Here is a 16,727-nt window from a genome sequence, read left to right as displayed (position 1 = left end):
GATAATTATTTAGACTAGTTGATTAATCGATTAATCACTGCAGCCCAACTGAAAAGTAACTTGTAACTTTGTAAAATAAATGTAGTAGAGTAATAAGTACAATATTTGCCTCTGTGATGCAGTGAAGTTGAAGTATAAAGTAGAATAAAATGGAAATACTCAAGTAAAGTACAAGTACCTTAAAATTGTACTTAAGTACACAAGTTTACAAGTTTACATTTCACCACTGCAGGTATGTGACGGACTTTGTCAAAGTGTGTCAAACATCCTGAAAGGTTGTCGGTAAACATCAGTTTAAGGACTAAATCAAATAAAACCTGCGGTCCTTTAAGAAGAGGATGTTCAGTGTTGTCTGGACATCTGCAAAGGATGCTGGGATACGCGTGTGTGCGTGACTCACTTCTCAAGAAACTGGGACAAACTATTTTCTGTAATATGAAGCAGAGAGAGTTCATTCATGCTGGATGTTTCCTCTCTCTCTCTCTCTCTCTCTCTCTCGCCCTCTCTCTCTGTGTCTCTGTCAGGCTGGCTCGGCCCTGTCGATCGCCCACACCCTCTCACCGCGGTGTGTGTGTTCATGTAGACAGAGATGGTGGATGAGTCATTCACACACAAACACACACGGCAGGATAAAAGGCTGAATGCGAGCGAAAGGGAAAAAAGAGACACAAACACACCTTTTTCTGCCTTCCCCACTGAGAATACTAACACTCCAATGAGATTTTCAAAATAAAACACTAAAAAATGTTTTTACATTTTAATTATTTCTTACCTATTAAGTTAAACTAAACTTGAGATTATTGATCAATAATGTGCTGATGATTTTCTCTATTGTTCTCACTCCCAAGTCGTCACATATGGACACATGGTCAACAGCCCTTAGTGTCTGTTTGTAACACACTGGGGGGGGGGGGTCATTTTTGAACTCTAAAGGTAGGATATTTAACAGAAAAGTCAGATTAAGGAGGTGGCTGGTGAGCCAAGGAGACCGGTTTTTGTATCCTGTGTGAAACTTCAAGTCAACATTGAATGTTATATTGAAGTTACGTTGCGTAAGATACTCAAGTGACATTACTTAACGTGAGTAAGTAACGTAGTTATTTTAGCTCACACCATGATCTTTCCCTAAACCAAATATTTTGAAAGTCTAAGCAGACGTTGCTTAATTGTTTCTAAAATGACCACAGAGCCCTACATGACAAAAAACGATGCAAACGGGTACCCAGGGCGACGCCAAGAGGACTTGACCAAGAGCCCATATGAGACCAGGTGGGAGAATGTGCTGAGCAACAAGAAGTGTTGTGGCCCTGCAGTGTCTCCTCCTCGTGACTTGTTTCCCCCTCCCTTTCTTTCGTCTTAGTCTCCCTGTCTTTCTCTCTGTTATGTGCGTGGGCGTGGCTTCACACTTCGGCTGCCAATCACCCTCCTGCTCACCTGTCCTGCGTTCCACTAATCAAGAAGTTGCAGGACATCAACCCTGGGTCTTCACCTCTTTCTCTGCCAGATCATCCACGCTGTATGTGTCATTGTGAGCATTTATACTTCCCCACCGCTAAAACACTAGTTGGCTGTGGGGATTCATGTTCCACTGTGATGAGTTTCTTCTTTTCTTTTTTTTGTGGCGGCTAATACAAACAATGGCAACTGAAAGTGAGCGGATCATGTTGGAGCTGATAGATGTTGAACAGCAGTTACTTTCAGTGAAAGGTGTCGGAGGTATGTACGACAATTGCACCGGTTGAGGCAGAAGAAGAAGGACGAGCCAGAAAAGCGTAGGAGGAAATGAGACGCTACCAAGCCAACACAGTTCTTGCAAGCTGTGTCGCCGCGACGTGTAGTCACATTTTCGGGGAGGTACGCATCGGGCTGCAGTGCAGGGTACGCAGCTACCATCTGACTTTCCACCCCAAAAGATTCAAATAAACTATGACTTGACTACTGCTCATCAGAGTCTGCTTCTGGGTTCAAGATTCACCAACATGACCAACACGTTCTCACTCCCGACTCGTCACGTATTGACGCTTGGTCAAGGCCCTTTGCCGTCACCTTTTAACAACCTGGTACCCCTTTTGGGTCATTTATTGACGTTTAGGGCTCCGCGGTCAAGTTAGCAATGCTTAGCAACAACAAATATACAACTTCCAGCAAAGTTAGCAACAATAAATATGCAACGTCCGGTTAGACTTTCAAAATAAAATACTAGCGTTTGGAAACAGCGGCATTTTGAAACAGCATGTTATTAAAGTTGTGAAACGTTGCAGTTTGGTTGGGTTTAGGCAACAAAACTACTTGGTTAAGGTTAGGAAAAGATCCTGGTTTAAGTAATTACGTAGGTCAGTTAACACGTAAGTTAACTAACGTCAGTTTACGTAACTTACCTTTTTGTTTCACACAGGACATGAACCCAAGTCTCCTGGTTCAAAGTCCAAGTTCTGGCCCTCCATCCACCCCAACCACCTCCTTACTCAGTCTTTTCTGTTAAATATCATATACCTGCCTTTACCGTCAAAAACTGACGCTACAGGGCTTCCCCCACAATGATGAACCATGACGCCATGGGATCCTCAGTGCGTCACAAACTGACGACTATGGCTCTTGACCATGCGTCCATATGTGACGACTTGTGAGTGAGAACGGGTTGTTCTGACACTGAGGTGCTCTAAGAAATAGAGAAGCAGCCGATATAATGGTGCGTTCCATTTACCTCTTGGAAACTCTGAAATTCCGACTTCCCATGTCAAATGGAACGCACCAGTAGCATTGCCGTTTTAAATATTACTAAAGCAATCACTATTTTGATAAAAAGTTGGTTGGATTGTGAGTTAGTTTGTTATAAATTGACTGACTGTCCCCATTTTGGTCTGTGTTCCTGTGTGTCTTATTTTGGAAATTGTCCGTGTCTGTTGTTTCCTGTTTTACTTTGTAGTTGTCTGCTGTTGTATCTAGCTTTGTTTCCCAGTTGTCTGATTATCTGATATGCTGCATCTGGTGTTTCTCCCTCCCTGCTCGTCTGTGTCGGTATATGTTGTCTAAGTTCTGTTCAGTCCTTGTCGGATCATTGTCTAGTTCATGTCCCGTGTTTATCGTTTGTCGGCCAGCTGCCAGTTGCTTGTGTCTTTAAGGATTAAACTCTCCCCTGCCTGGATGATTGTTGTTACGTTAGTGTTTGGACATTATTATGAAATTCATCAGTGATTCGTTCCTGTGGTTGAATTAAAATGGGCTGATCAATGACTCAGTTGGTGTGGTTTAGTTCATTTCACTGTGTGTGTGTGTGTGTGTGTTCGTGTTCAAACACACACACCTTTTATTGTGGAACTCCATGGCAACCACAGGAGCTTAATTAGAGAGAAAAAAATCTCCTTTAAGACGGAGAAAGAGAGAACGAGCGAGCAAGGTAGAGATGAATACAGATGTAGGCGAGCGAGAGGCGGAACACCTGAAAATGTTTATAGAGAAAGAGAGAGAGATAATGAAATATGAATGAGTCCACAGGAGGTTCAACCAGCTGTGAGTGTGTGCGTGGAGGTTAAGTCGTGATAAACAGCAGGAGTGTGAATCACAGTCGGTGTAAATGTGTGTGTGTTTTATACACACCGGCTGCCTCCTTGTGTCAACATCACTAATGTCAGTTTCCTCGACACACGGAGACGAGACTCGCTGCTTCAAACACTCTGCTGCGGCTCAGTCTCCGGATATTTCTGATTATGTGACACACCGTTTATATCGGCGCTCACAAACCCAAAAACACGACGTGGAAGCAGGCGGCTGCTGACTCATCTGATGCTGCTTTAGCCATTCGTAGCTCACAGGCGTTGTGCAAGTAAACATGTAAACAAAGTCAAACTGACTGCATGTTTGTTTTTCACCAATCAAAGTTATGTACAAAAAGTGAAAAACAGCCTACTAACAGTTCACCTGTCAAACATTATGAAGGGTCTTTGCACAAACAGCTTCCACAGAGAGATTCTGCAGATACAGTAAGATTGTGCAGTTGACCCTTCACGAAGTTACGCCCCCCTTGTTACTGTTGCTAAGTCCAACAAACGGACTTTTAGCATTGCTCCCACGGTGTATTATAGGGGTGGGGGGGGATCGATACAGCATAGTATTGCGATATTTTCGGTTCGATACTCGGACGCCAAGTATCCATCTTTTATTATATAAATGGTAGATGAGAATTTTACTGTTTTGGCAGTATAATAAAATCAGATACTAGTTCGTATCGTGACATAGGTATCGTGATAATATTGTATCATGGAGCCTCTGGTGATTCCCACCCTTAGTCTATCACTGCTCTTGGGAAAAAGGAAAAAGTGATCTCAGAAAGGAGACAGAAAGGTTTGCATTATACATTTGAAGGTTATATTCAGGCTGTCAAACTGGCGTGAAACAAATAAAGCCTATCGATCACAGAGTAAAAGTGAATCACCGCATCACCTGACTGACGAAGGATCCACACGGTTCCTGTACAGCTGGGTAGGCCTCTCTTCACTCTTACAATCATTAAAAAGCAGAACAGCAGGGTTATATAACGTTACATTCAGTAAGTAGCTAGCGTTAGCTAACCGTCTACATTTTCTGGATTTTTTTAGAAAGACAATAAATCGTACTTCTCCCTTCAACCTCTCTGGGTAGCGACTGTAACTATTAAAAGTGCCCCAGGAACAGCGTTTGTTCATATCTTGGAAAATACAGCAAAAAAAGCTAGATTCCTTTTGCATACGAGTGAAGTATCGAAACTCAGTAAGAGTGAGTACAATACTGCGCTGTGATTGGCCAGCTTGCGTATTATTAATGACTAAATATTAAATACTCTGTCCAGTAAACTGAACTGAACACAGGATATATTGTTTTCTATCTCGCTAGCTAAGATACGACATGTAAATTAGACAGCTTTTGAGCTGTTGGGTCAATGCTAGCAGTTTACCCCTGCCTCCAGTCTTTGTGCTAAGCTAGGCTAACCACGTCCTGGACCTCTGTACCGAAGACAAAAGTGGTATCCGCCCTCTCCTGTGACTGAAGAAGAGGATTTCTTAGGACGATGGCGTGTTCCTTTAAGCGGTGATAAACGAAGCTCCCTGCAGCTTTGGGTTTCACGGCCATCACCACACTCAGTAGGAAGCAAACTCTCACACACACACTTCCATTCACTGCAGCCGCTCGCTTCTCAGGCTTTTTGTCTTTAGCCGTGTGGTTTCCATAAGTGTGTGTGTATAATAAGTGTGTAACTGTGATTGTGTGCCTGTATAAAAGCCTGGTGTGTGTGTGTGTGTGTGTGTGTGTGTGTGTGGCTGCCTAGCGCCAAAAACGATGGATTGAATTGCTAATGCAGCGCAGGGAGTGTGTGTGTGTGTGTGTGTGTGTGTGTGTGTGTGTGTGTGTGGGTCGTCTGGCGAGCTGTTTAGCGAGCGAGACGAGCAGCGCTGCCGATGAATATTTAAACAGAGAGAGGGAGAGCAGCCATCATTTATTGATGTTGGTGGAGGGAAAGATGAATAGCCCGCCTGTGTACACAGCGCTGGAGATGAGTGTGTGCGTGCTGGAAACAGCCGGCATCCGAACGCGAGTCGGCACTTAGTGTGAAAGTGCAGACGCCCGAACACGAGTGGACTCGCAGAGATTTGCGTTATTTTCAGAAAGCACTTTAAAGGCCTCGGTATGCGTCAAACTAAGTTCTTCTTTGATTGTCTAACAAAGTGTGAAATATGCTTTCCGAATTTCACCAAACAGGCCAACGATCACACCCACATTAAGACCTCTGTTGTTGCATAAGGCAGGTTGGTAGTTGAGAAGCCTCCGTGTTGCGCCTTATTTTCAGAAGACAGGCCTTAAAGGGACAGTAACTAATTCTGATGCAGTAAACCAGCTGTTAAATTCAGCTGATATTTTCTCATGTTTGACTTGCTCTCCGTTTTCTGTGTGCTCCGAAAACATCTGGTTTTCCAACACGTTGTCACTCCCAAGTCGTCACAAATTGATGCATGGTCAAAGCGCCTTGGCGTCAGTTTGTAAACGCCCTCAGAAGCCCCTTAGAGTCATAGGTCAACGCTGTAGGGGACGCGCTGTAGCGTTGTTTGTATGTAGGTTACGTAAGTTAGCGTAGTTATTTTAACCCAAACCAAGTGCTTTTGGTTTGGGTTAAAATTGCGACTCCACAGTTTTGATGCGTCCTCAGCCCGGCGTCAACTCACACTGGAAACATTTCAGAAGCGTTTCAGCAGCAGAGCGTTTAGCCTGCCCCACGTTTTTCACTTAATGTTTATTTGTCATTTTGTGTGCTTCTACAACTGATCACAGCGCTCTCTGAACAGCTTTCCCCCGTTTCCTGCACGGCTGAATTTCCCACATGGAGCATTTCAGAATAAGAGTGTTTTGCATGCCTGATTTTGCTGAATTGTTTAGATTTAGTTTATTTGGTAAGTTGTCCTTGATTGTTGAGCTTCTACCGTGGTTAAGAAGGCTACATAGTTAAATTATTTCTTTTTTGGTCCTTTTTAACTGTGTTTATTGTTGATATACGATTGGGAGTCTGTACAAGGTATTTTATTTTGAAAATCAACCAGCTTCTCGCTGTTTCTGTGTCTGACTTCCTGCCCGGCTCATCTAGCAAGCTAGCTAGCAAAGTTTGTGTTTAAGGGGTTGACAGCCCCCCGAATCAACTTACCCTAACTTTAACCATCACATAAGTTTGAGCCTAAGTCAGTAAATATATGCATGTCGACCTGCTAACTAAGTGTTAGCCACCTCTGTGTTGCAACCATAGACTGTATATAAGAGGTGGACGTATGTCACCCGTTGGTTTGTGGACTATGAGTTTGGCTGATAGGGCGCCGCCATGTTGAGTTTTTGCAACCAGCTGCAACGGATGTGACCATATTTGAACGAGACGGTGGAGCTAAGATGAGAACGGGTTGGGGTTTCCTACACAGCTCTGGCTCTGTAAATAGAAAACAAAGAAAGTAGTTTGGACCTTGCCACACAACACTGTTCAAGCCTATCAGCAACACTTAGTGCTGATAGGACAGGAGTGAAGGAGGCAGTAGGAGAGAGAGTTCTATACACCGGCACTTTCAAACAGAAACAGCCGGAGAGGAAAAGGTCTGAAGAGTGCAAACAGAGAAGAAGGTTGGGTGAAGACGTTTCATTGCTGGAGCAACCTCCTTTGGGGGGCGGAGCTTCTGAGGCAGCACTGGAGGGAGTTCAAATATCAACAATCCTTCTGCAGAATCACGTACTCTAACTTCAAGGCCTCAGAATACTTCAAACAAAATGCTTACTGCAGCATCTAAAAGCGTCTGAAACCTCCTTCACAACAGCAGAATCACAGAGTCTGTGTGTGAGGATTGTTCTGTTTTCCTAAACCGACCATCCAACTATCACAACCTCAAGATCTCTGCTCAAGTCGTGATGTGCAAAAGTTTGAATTTAAGTAGGGAATCTGAAAAACAAGTCCGGAAGTCCGGAAGTCCAGAAGTCTGCAAATCTGCGACCGTTATCTGAAGTTATGTGATCACAAGTCAGATCAGCGATAGATCCGGTCCGAGTTGGCACTTCATGAAGGATCATGAAGGCTAACCTCCACATGACGCCAAGCCTGTTGTTGTTAGCCAAACGTGTTTTTGTACACAACCTTGTTTTCATCATTTGAGTGTGAAGATTTCGAGTCTGTAAATAAACCCCCTCCGCCATCAGAGTAATTGCCTCTCTCAGCTCTCGTCTTTCAAAGAGAAAGAGGTCGTTTAGTGTTTACACGTCAAACTGGAAGACGGGAGGTCAGAGGTCGGCTACCTTCGCTGAGGTGTCGACAGCATGAGAGGAACACAGCGAGAGAAGAAAAAAGGTTCGAGGGCGAGAGAGGATGTGTCTGCATGTGTGTGGGGGAGAGAGAGGGAGAGCGGTACATACGGGTGCACATGAGGACGAGTCAGCATGTGTTTGTATGGGAGAGAGAGAATAATGGAGGAAGGAATCAGGACGGTTTCAAGGTTCCCCCTTTTCTATTCGCTCGCTCGCCCACTCCTGCTCTCTCTCTCGCATACAGCCAGACAAGGTCACACACACACACACACACACACACACACACACTCGTCTTCATGCTTCACTGCCAAACCCTTCAGCTCTCTCTCTCTCTCTCGCTGTAATGCAGACACTTGCTCGCTTGCCCGCTGCTGCACTTGTCTGACCTGCTCTCTCTCTTTTCAGGGAGAGAAAACGAGGAAATCAATTAGACTCCCTCCCTCACCTCCTCCCGTCTGTTCTGATGTGTGATTTCATCCAACAGGCGGCGGTGGAAGAAGTATCCACATCCTTTGCTGCAGTAAAAGTACTCTGTGAAAATACTCCACTGCGAGTAAAAGTCCTGCATTCAAACCTTCCTTCAGTAAAAGTATGTGAGTATTATCAGCAACATGTACTTACAGTATGACAGTAAAAGTACTCACAGTGCAGTAAAATGTTCCTGTCAGAGTTTCTCTGTTATGATGTTTCTGGATTAATATTCCTGCTGCATTTTACTGCTGTACATGTTTAAGCTCATTTCAGCTCCTTTATATCCTGTTGTGTAGTTTAATCTGCAGCAATGCACCATGGTCTATAAGGTCATCATAGTTCGTAGTGCATCTGTCTTGTGAGAGCCTATTTTCAGGTTTGTGACGATGCATTTTCCCGCTGATCCAAGGGGGGTTTAAATAGTTTATTTAGCTGAAGAAAGAGGAGGATTTGTCTCAGCCCATAAAGGAAATCTTCATCCTGCAGTTTATCACTAACATTCAAACATCACCACGTCTGGGCCGAATTCAAAACTAAACATGCCCCTGGAGATGTGTGCTTTTCACTGGACAGGAAGGGCACGAAAAGTAAATAAAGCTGTCAGACAAATGAAGTGCAGTAAAAGTATAAAGTTATAAAAAATGTAAATACTCAATACCTCAAATGCGCATCTTGTTGATTTTAGTGGAAAGTATATGAGCTTGTGATAAGTTTTTGATGAAGATAAATATCCCCCCAATGTGGCCATTTATTCGCTTAATTTGTCACTTCATGTTTTGCTTCGATTAGTCGATTAATCAATTCAACAGAAAATGTATCCAACATTTTTTAATCGAATAATTTTTATTTCAGGTAAAAACACCAAAACCTTCCCTTGTTTCTTTGTCTTATGTGAAAGATGCACTTCCTCCTACCACAGCTTCAACTCAGTCTTCTCAGCCTAAAACCTAAGGACACATGCACACAGAGTTTTGTTAATAGCACAGATCTGATACAATCCAAAGTGTTCTGGTACCAAGAACACTGAGCGTCGTTCTGACATCAGTGTTACAAAGACCGTGTTCGTACTGCTGATTTGTTTAAGTGCGAACAGCCCTGATCTTTCCCAGTTCAGATTTGAGACTTTCATACGCGGTCCAAATCAGATACAGGTCGCATTTATTTCTTGGCAGTCGGATCAGAATCACTCTAAAGCAGCGGTCGGCAAGAGGCAGCCAAATCTGGCCCACCAGCAGTAGCAGCAGTTACTCATATAACCACTTCCTCTTTAGTGATTATGCGTGCAAGAACGTGTTTTGCATCAGTGCTTAAGTTTGAGTTGAAATGAGAGATTTTGCTTTGAAAAGTTCTGAAGGACAATCAAAACAGTCTGTGGCATCTCTGAATGTGGGATTGGATGAGAAACGCTGGACTTTCCTCTGCCTGCAGATGCTGGGGAAATGAAAATAAGTATCCATAGGTTGATGGATGTGGACCAATCGCAGGGAAGCCCACTCTCCAGCACATGCTTTATTGTGAGCATGTGAAACAATCTCTTCGTAATTAATTTATTGAAGGGGGAGGGAATTTGTCCAATGTGGGGATCAAACACACAACCCCAAGATTGAGATTCCTGTGCTCTACTAACTGAGCTAACCTCACACTGACACTTGGTCTAAAAGAGGTGTTTTTTTGCTTTTTTGCTTTCCCCTCTCCTTTATTGAGTTATATACCTTTTTGTGCATGTAACAGGTTTGCAAAGTGAAAAAGCCCAAAGGGAGTTCCCGTCTCCCACAGAAAACTCTGCTCTGAACTGCCTGAAAACAGCTCGTTGTAGTCCAACCGCTTCCCTTTCATCCTTGTGACATCACAGGGATGAAAGCTAAATGCGCCTCATATAACGCTCGCCAAGCGGCTACTCCGACACGCCCTCAGAAACAGTGAGCTGCAGCACACAGCTCTCCTCTCCCTTCCAAACACTAGCTACCCTCCAGGCAGTCAGTGGATATAAAGTTGTTCCTGTGATGTAGAGACAGAGCTCAGTTAAAACTTTATGGATACAGATTAATAACTCACCGCTCTGAAACTCTCGCTCCAGTCCATGTTGCCAAGCTGGTCGGCAACACGTACAGCTGAACCCGAGCTGTTTACCGGCTTCTCGCTGACCCGCCCTTCTCTGCTTCTGATTGGCTAGTAGACCTTAACTAGGAACTGAGCATGTGCAACTCCCAACAAAGATCATTTAGAGACAAGATGTATCACTCCATAGCTAAAACGAAGCCTTCAACACAGGCTGAAAAGAGGAGTTGCAGCAATGTGCAGCATGACAAAAAATATGGTGTTTTTTGAAAATTAAACCATGTAAACCTGTTCTGGTACAACCTCTAAATATGATTTTGAACCTGAAAATGAGCAGAATACCACCTCTTTAAATTATACTTTGACTACAGTCTGGACTGTCATCTAATGCCATGTTATTAGCCGACCCCTGCTCTAGAGCGTCTGTTGTCACAATTCTGCGTCACATGCGTGCTACTTGAGAGAGAGTTGTAGCACTTATACGCGCTGGACAGAGACAGAAACTGTAATGAAGACTGGAGTCTGATATGGGCAACATTTAAAAAATAATAGTCAATCAAAAAAATAATAATTGATCATTAAGGCCTGCAGGGTGAACGCAGCCTAAGTAGCGTTTTATCATCACTAATTTAAAAAAGGTTGCACCTCACTAACTATTTCTTAAGCATCAAATATACTACATAGCTGGACGGGTACACAGGTAGCTGCAGCCACGACGGACTACTTCTGTTTGTACAACTTTCTGGAGTCTATTGGGTGACTCGTTCCGCCCGTGAGCATTAAGATCGTTTTTTGTCCTGGTAGAGTAGTTGGTCGCAAAAAACGGGAGGCACACGAATGTCTGCACAGAGCCTACGCGAACACCAAACTACGACTGTTTAGAGAGCATGTCTTTAGTTATGCTAGCTTTCGATGTTAAAGTGACTTCCAGTTTACATACATGATATCTTGATTGAACAGCACTGCAGATGTTTCACTAGTCTGAAACTAGCCATTAGTTCACTAGCAAGGACCACGCCACAACAATATGTAATTTAGAGTTTTAATGCAAATTTGAATTTACAGATGATAGGTGATGGTGGAAGAAGGAGGTCGTCTGATAGGCTGGTGTACAGAAGACCAATCAATGTTGGGTTATCGTCTCGGAAGTGTTTTCACCAGAGCTTTATTTGGGCCCCCAAAAGACCAGAGACTACTTTGATGGAGAAGTTGATTCATGCAGAGTATGTCTGGATGGTGGAAGAACGGATTTTGGACTGAAAGAACGTAGGTGATGAAAGTTGGACATAAGATCTGGAGAGGGAAACGACAGCTGAAACGTGACATGATGTCTTGAAGCGATTCCAGCCAGTTAGGTGTGCTGAGGGAGTCCACGGGCCGAGGCTGGCTTCTTGAGAGGTTTCTCAGCCGTGCAGCTAGTTGAACGATGTGGCTGAAAATGTGATGGGATGAAAATTTGATTCTGGGGCCAAGTGTCTGAATTTCTGGACAGTGAATCACTGATGCTGCTGTGGTGGTCAGGAATGTGAGCTGCCATGAAGATGAACTGGTGTTGAACCGAGATTCATGTGAGTCTGCAATGAGCTGGGTGCTGACTGGAGAATGGGATCAAACTTGTAGAATCTCAATGATTATAGTGTTATCAGAGTGGATGAGAATGGACTTCCTAGACTATTAAAGCCCTCAAAGAATGGCAGCTGTGACTATGGGGTAATTTTTCAGCGCTGAGGAAAGCTTGAGATCTGAATTTTGAGGTTGTGGCAGGCATAAGAAGTGTCTGAAAGGACTTCTATACTTTGACGGTTGTCCCGAGGTGCCGTACTGGTCACTCTGCTGGTGTGGTTGGATTACTGGGACAGGTACTCCCGGAGTGAGCTCCTCCACAGAAGGAGCAGAAGCCTGCAGATGGAAAGAGTGCAGCCCAGGTGGTTGAAATTATTGGAGACCATTCTGCCTCCCTGGTCTTGGTCTTTCCCGTTTTTAAATTCCCTTTGGCATGGGGACATTAACAGAAGGACAATAAAGGACAAACCAGTTGGAAATGGAGATGAAAGCTGAGCATCACCAACTAGATTTGCATATGGTGGGGCCCTTTGAGTTGCTTGACCGGGCTCTTGTACTGCAGCATTGGCTGCTTGGAAAGAGGGAGGAGCAGAGGCCGAACTAAAAGGGCAGAAGGGAGGGTAGAAGAAGGGATGAGGGGATAAAAGGATGTATGTGCACAGGAGTTTTGTGAAGCCTGGGAATAGAAGGCAGAGATCAGAAACAGAGGTGATGTTGACTGTAGCCGTCGCCGTGACGCTGCGCATGACGCCGCTGGCTGTGGCTGACACTGGCGGAGAAGCCGAAAGTGCTCGAGCCTCAGTGGTTGTTGTTGCCGGAGTACTGATGGAGGTTAAGTAGAGATGAAACAATCTTGTTTTATTGTCGTTGCGGTGGAAGGAATGCCTTTCCTTCTGAGGAACGGTTGGAGGCGGGCGACGGTCGAGTATCTTATGTCGAGCTCAGTTTGTGTAAGTAAAGATGGCCGCACTGTGGAGGAGAAGTGGGTGTCTGGACGAGAGGGAGGCTGCCGTGCCTACAGAGTCCTCGATTTCCTGAACTCGCTGACGGAGGGGCAGAGGCCTGGGATCCACAGGGATTTGGGGATAAAGAGGTCCCGGCAGCGGAGTGCAAGCGGCTCCCCTGAGACGTTTGGCTGTGGTCTGACTGCTGATGCGTGACGGGAACATCACCGGGTTGTTGTCTGAATCAGGCAAGTTGATGTGAATTTCTGGATCCGTGACTGTGTGATCAAGTGGTTCAAGTGGTTCAAGTGGTTCAAGTGGCAAGACAGAACGTGATCCGTGTTCTTGCTTCGAGCAGTCTGAGACAAACGGGGCAGGCTGAGTAGAACAGGTATAGGTAGTCTTGACAGGTGATTGGATTGGTTGAGGCGTGGCTCCCGAACCTAAGTTAACAAATTAAAAAGTCAAATTAACTTAATTTGCTGAGAAGTTGGGGAAGACTTTATGTTCAGAAGGATTTCCGAAGAGTTGCTGCAACAAAGTCCTGGTTGTGTTATTGGTCCTCAGTTCGCTGTTGAGAATCTCAGCAAACACTGAAAGAGAAAAACAGAGACGAGCGTCGGCTGCAGCCGGAGAGAAAAAAACATCCGTGTGCGCGCATACACACACACACACACACACACACACACACACACACACACACACACAGGAAGGCAATTAGAGCGCCGCATGAAGACTGAAAGTGTGTGTGTGTGTGTGTGTGTGTGTGTGTGTAGGAAATTAGACTGCCTCATTATTCAAATTGGCTCGGAGGAGAAACGCAGCGCTCGCCTCGTTTACGCCTCGTCGGAGAGAGAGAGAGAGAGAGAGAGAGAGAGAGAGAGAGAGCGTCTCTCCCTCCTCTGTCTCCTCGTTCTGTCATTCACCATCCCTTTGTCCTCCCTCGCCTTCCTCCTCTGTCACTCATCGTCCCCTCCATCCCTTTTCTTCTTCTTTCCCTCCTTTCTCTTCATCCCCCTCTCCATCACTACCCCCCCTCCCTCCTCCTCCGATCTATCACTCCCTCCTCCCCCTCGTTCTCCCGTTCTCAAATTACATCCTCGTTGCCGCCTCGTTTCTCATCCTGTTGCCGGAGGCTGTCGCCGAGGACCCGCGAGGGCGCTAAACGATTTCCCACCATGCATCAGTCCCCTCACACACACACACAGTAAATGTCAGCTTTTTTCACGTTGTAGAAATCTACAGCTGACTTGTTGACGGAGCTTTAAGGAATTAAATCGGTGACAAAATTCTCAATTTCAAGCTTCCAAAGCTGAACTTTCACTGACAGACTATCCTGACAGAGTGAAGCTCATAGTCTGAACTTATCTTAAAATTTGTACGCAACCAGATATTCAAATTAACGTACCCAAAACCTGAGAAGCAAATGTCAGTTGAAACATCAATCTACAGACGTGCTAACGATTTCCAGACTAGCAAAACAGGAAGCCTAGTAAGAAATCCCCCCCCCCCCCCCCCCCCCCCCTCCTAAGCCACTCCCCCAAAACACACCTGTTAGCACATCGGCCAATGTGCTAACAGGTAGGTTTAGCCGGTCGACATGCATAAATTCAGTGATTTAGGTACAAACATTTCTGATGATTGTGGGAAGGGCAGGGGCTTCGGGGGCTGTCAACACCTTTATCACAAACGTAGCAAGCTACCGCTAGCTAACTAGCACTTCCGGTCTGTATGGGACGCCCCAGAGCGTCTCATATTGATGGAGACGCTAAAGGGTACGTCAAATAACACTTACGCTTTGTCACTCTTTCTCTAATCGTCGGTATATGACGCCCTGAGATGAGAACGGGCTGCAGCCACAGATCTCAGGTTTATTTTCATTTTTGTGTCAGAGCATTTTATTGATTCAGTGCTGCTGGCATACAAAGGCAATATAACAAAAATAAATAACGCTTCTGAAATACACAGATAACCTCTCAATATGCTTTTTTAAAATGTCTGATTACTCTGCGATGAGCTAATGCAGTTAACTTGTTAGCTTGAGTTACGTTAGCTAGCTAACAGTGCGTGTAGCCATAAAAGTCTCTTTTTTGTCACCATTATCATCAAAACATGAGATGGATGCTGGATAAAAAAAAAAGTTGATGACACTCTTTGATGTGTACGAGTCCATGTTGTACCTGGTGTGACCACAGGGTGGCGCCACATCCACCAAAATAGACGCATTTATGCTTTATTTCAGCAAATTACATGTAACATGTTCTAAAAAATTGAGATGAAATATATTTTTGGGGCGTTTATTCGCAAAGAAATTGTGGGAATAAGTGAAAACTGCAAAGGTAGATGTGAAGTTTTTACCTTTTCGAATTCTTGTTGAATCATTAATCAGTCCCTCCAGGACTCTGACCCTAAAGCTGCATATTTAAACCAGCTGACCTTGATCTTTTCCTGCTGCTGAGTTGGAAGCAGCAGCCTGTGTCTCAGCGTCTATCTGACGTCCTCCATGTGTTTCTGACGTTCTCTCTCAAAGTGTTTGTCTGGAAAAAGTTTCCTTTATGTGGGACCACAATACTGCAGGTTCTGCGGAACAGGTTCCCCACTTTCTGTATCTGGATCCTGGTCTTCACGGCCCTTTGCTGTGATTTTGTCGGTAAATGTGAGACGCTGGTATCGCATGCAGACGTGTGACGTTTTGCAGGAAATGATTAACAGAAAAGTTGCGGTGATTGGTCAAAATGGCAAGTCGCAGGGATTGGTTGAATTTGTGTTAATAGTTGCGATCGTGACATCACAAAATCCTCGAGGGACTGATAAATCTATGCAACCTTGCTGTCGGACATGGCGTCGAGAGTGTGGCTGATGGTGAGCAATATCTAAACCTGTTATCTTGTAAATTATCTTTAAACAAATGTAAATTAGCTAGCTCGTTGAACAAACTGTAAGTTGTTGTTAGGGTCAGCGCTACGGCAGCTCAAACAACACAGGTTTCACTTCAACTAACATGCAAGAAAAAAATACTAGCATTGATTAAAAGACTAACTCTGTATAGCCAATAATATCTAAAAATAACTTAATAACACAGTGACAACATTGAAACTTAAATAAAATAGCTAAATCTTAAATGTCCTCGTCCCCTGGAAACTTTTCAGTTCGTTTTGTACAACTTTCAGTGTTTCTCTTTGTCTCATCCACCTATGTTGAATGTTTAAAGGTGTTTCCTTCATGCATTCTGTATTTTGTCTAATTACGTGGAGTCTGCGGTGCGCTTTCTGAAACTGAGTTATTGTTTGCTCCACCTTTAAATCTTGAGCTGCGTCCAACATGACTGCTTACACCTTTTATCATTTCTCAGTTTGTAAGAGGAAGAAACACGACCGAGGAGTCGAGGCAACAACAGTTCAGCTGCTGCTGATTATTTAAAATACTGTGACAACGCTTTCAGGTTCTGCGTAAGAAACTCTCAGCTGTTTTCCTCGACGATGCTCTGCAGAATCCACGGCTCCTCGTTTCTGTTTAACGTCTCCGCAGACGATCGTTTGACATCAAATCACCTTCAATCATGCAAACGACGACAAGAGAAACCACAGGAGAGAGGAAGGAGGAAGAAAAGGAGGAGGAGGAGAGAAAGACGTCAGAGGAGGAAGAAAAAAAGATGATGTAAGGAAGACAAACACAAAGAAAGACAGCGTGAGAATAAGATGGATAGAAAGAAAGAAGAAAAAGATGGAGGCTAATGGATGTCTACAGGGTCACATAAATCACACACTTCCTGTCTGACAAATTGATCGCTCTGCTGCAAATCTCCCCCAGTGCACCGACTGACAGGCGCTGTGTGTGTGTGTTCGAGTGTGTGTGTGTGTGTTTAGGACGACCCGACAGATGAAACAGCCG

This window comes from Micropterus dolomieu, linkage group LG01, assembly GCF_021292245.1.
Source record: "Micropterus dolomieu isolate WLL.071019.BEF.003 ecotype Adirondacks linkage group LG01, ASM2129224v1, whole genome shotgun sequence".
Classification (NCBI taxonomy): Eukaryota; Metazoa; Chordata; class Actinopteri; order Centrarchiformes; family Centrarchidae; genus Micropterus; species Micropterus dolomieu.
The sequence above is the reverse complement of the archived record's forward strand: the minus strand, read 5'-3'. Positions refer to the sequence as shown.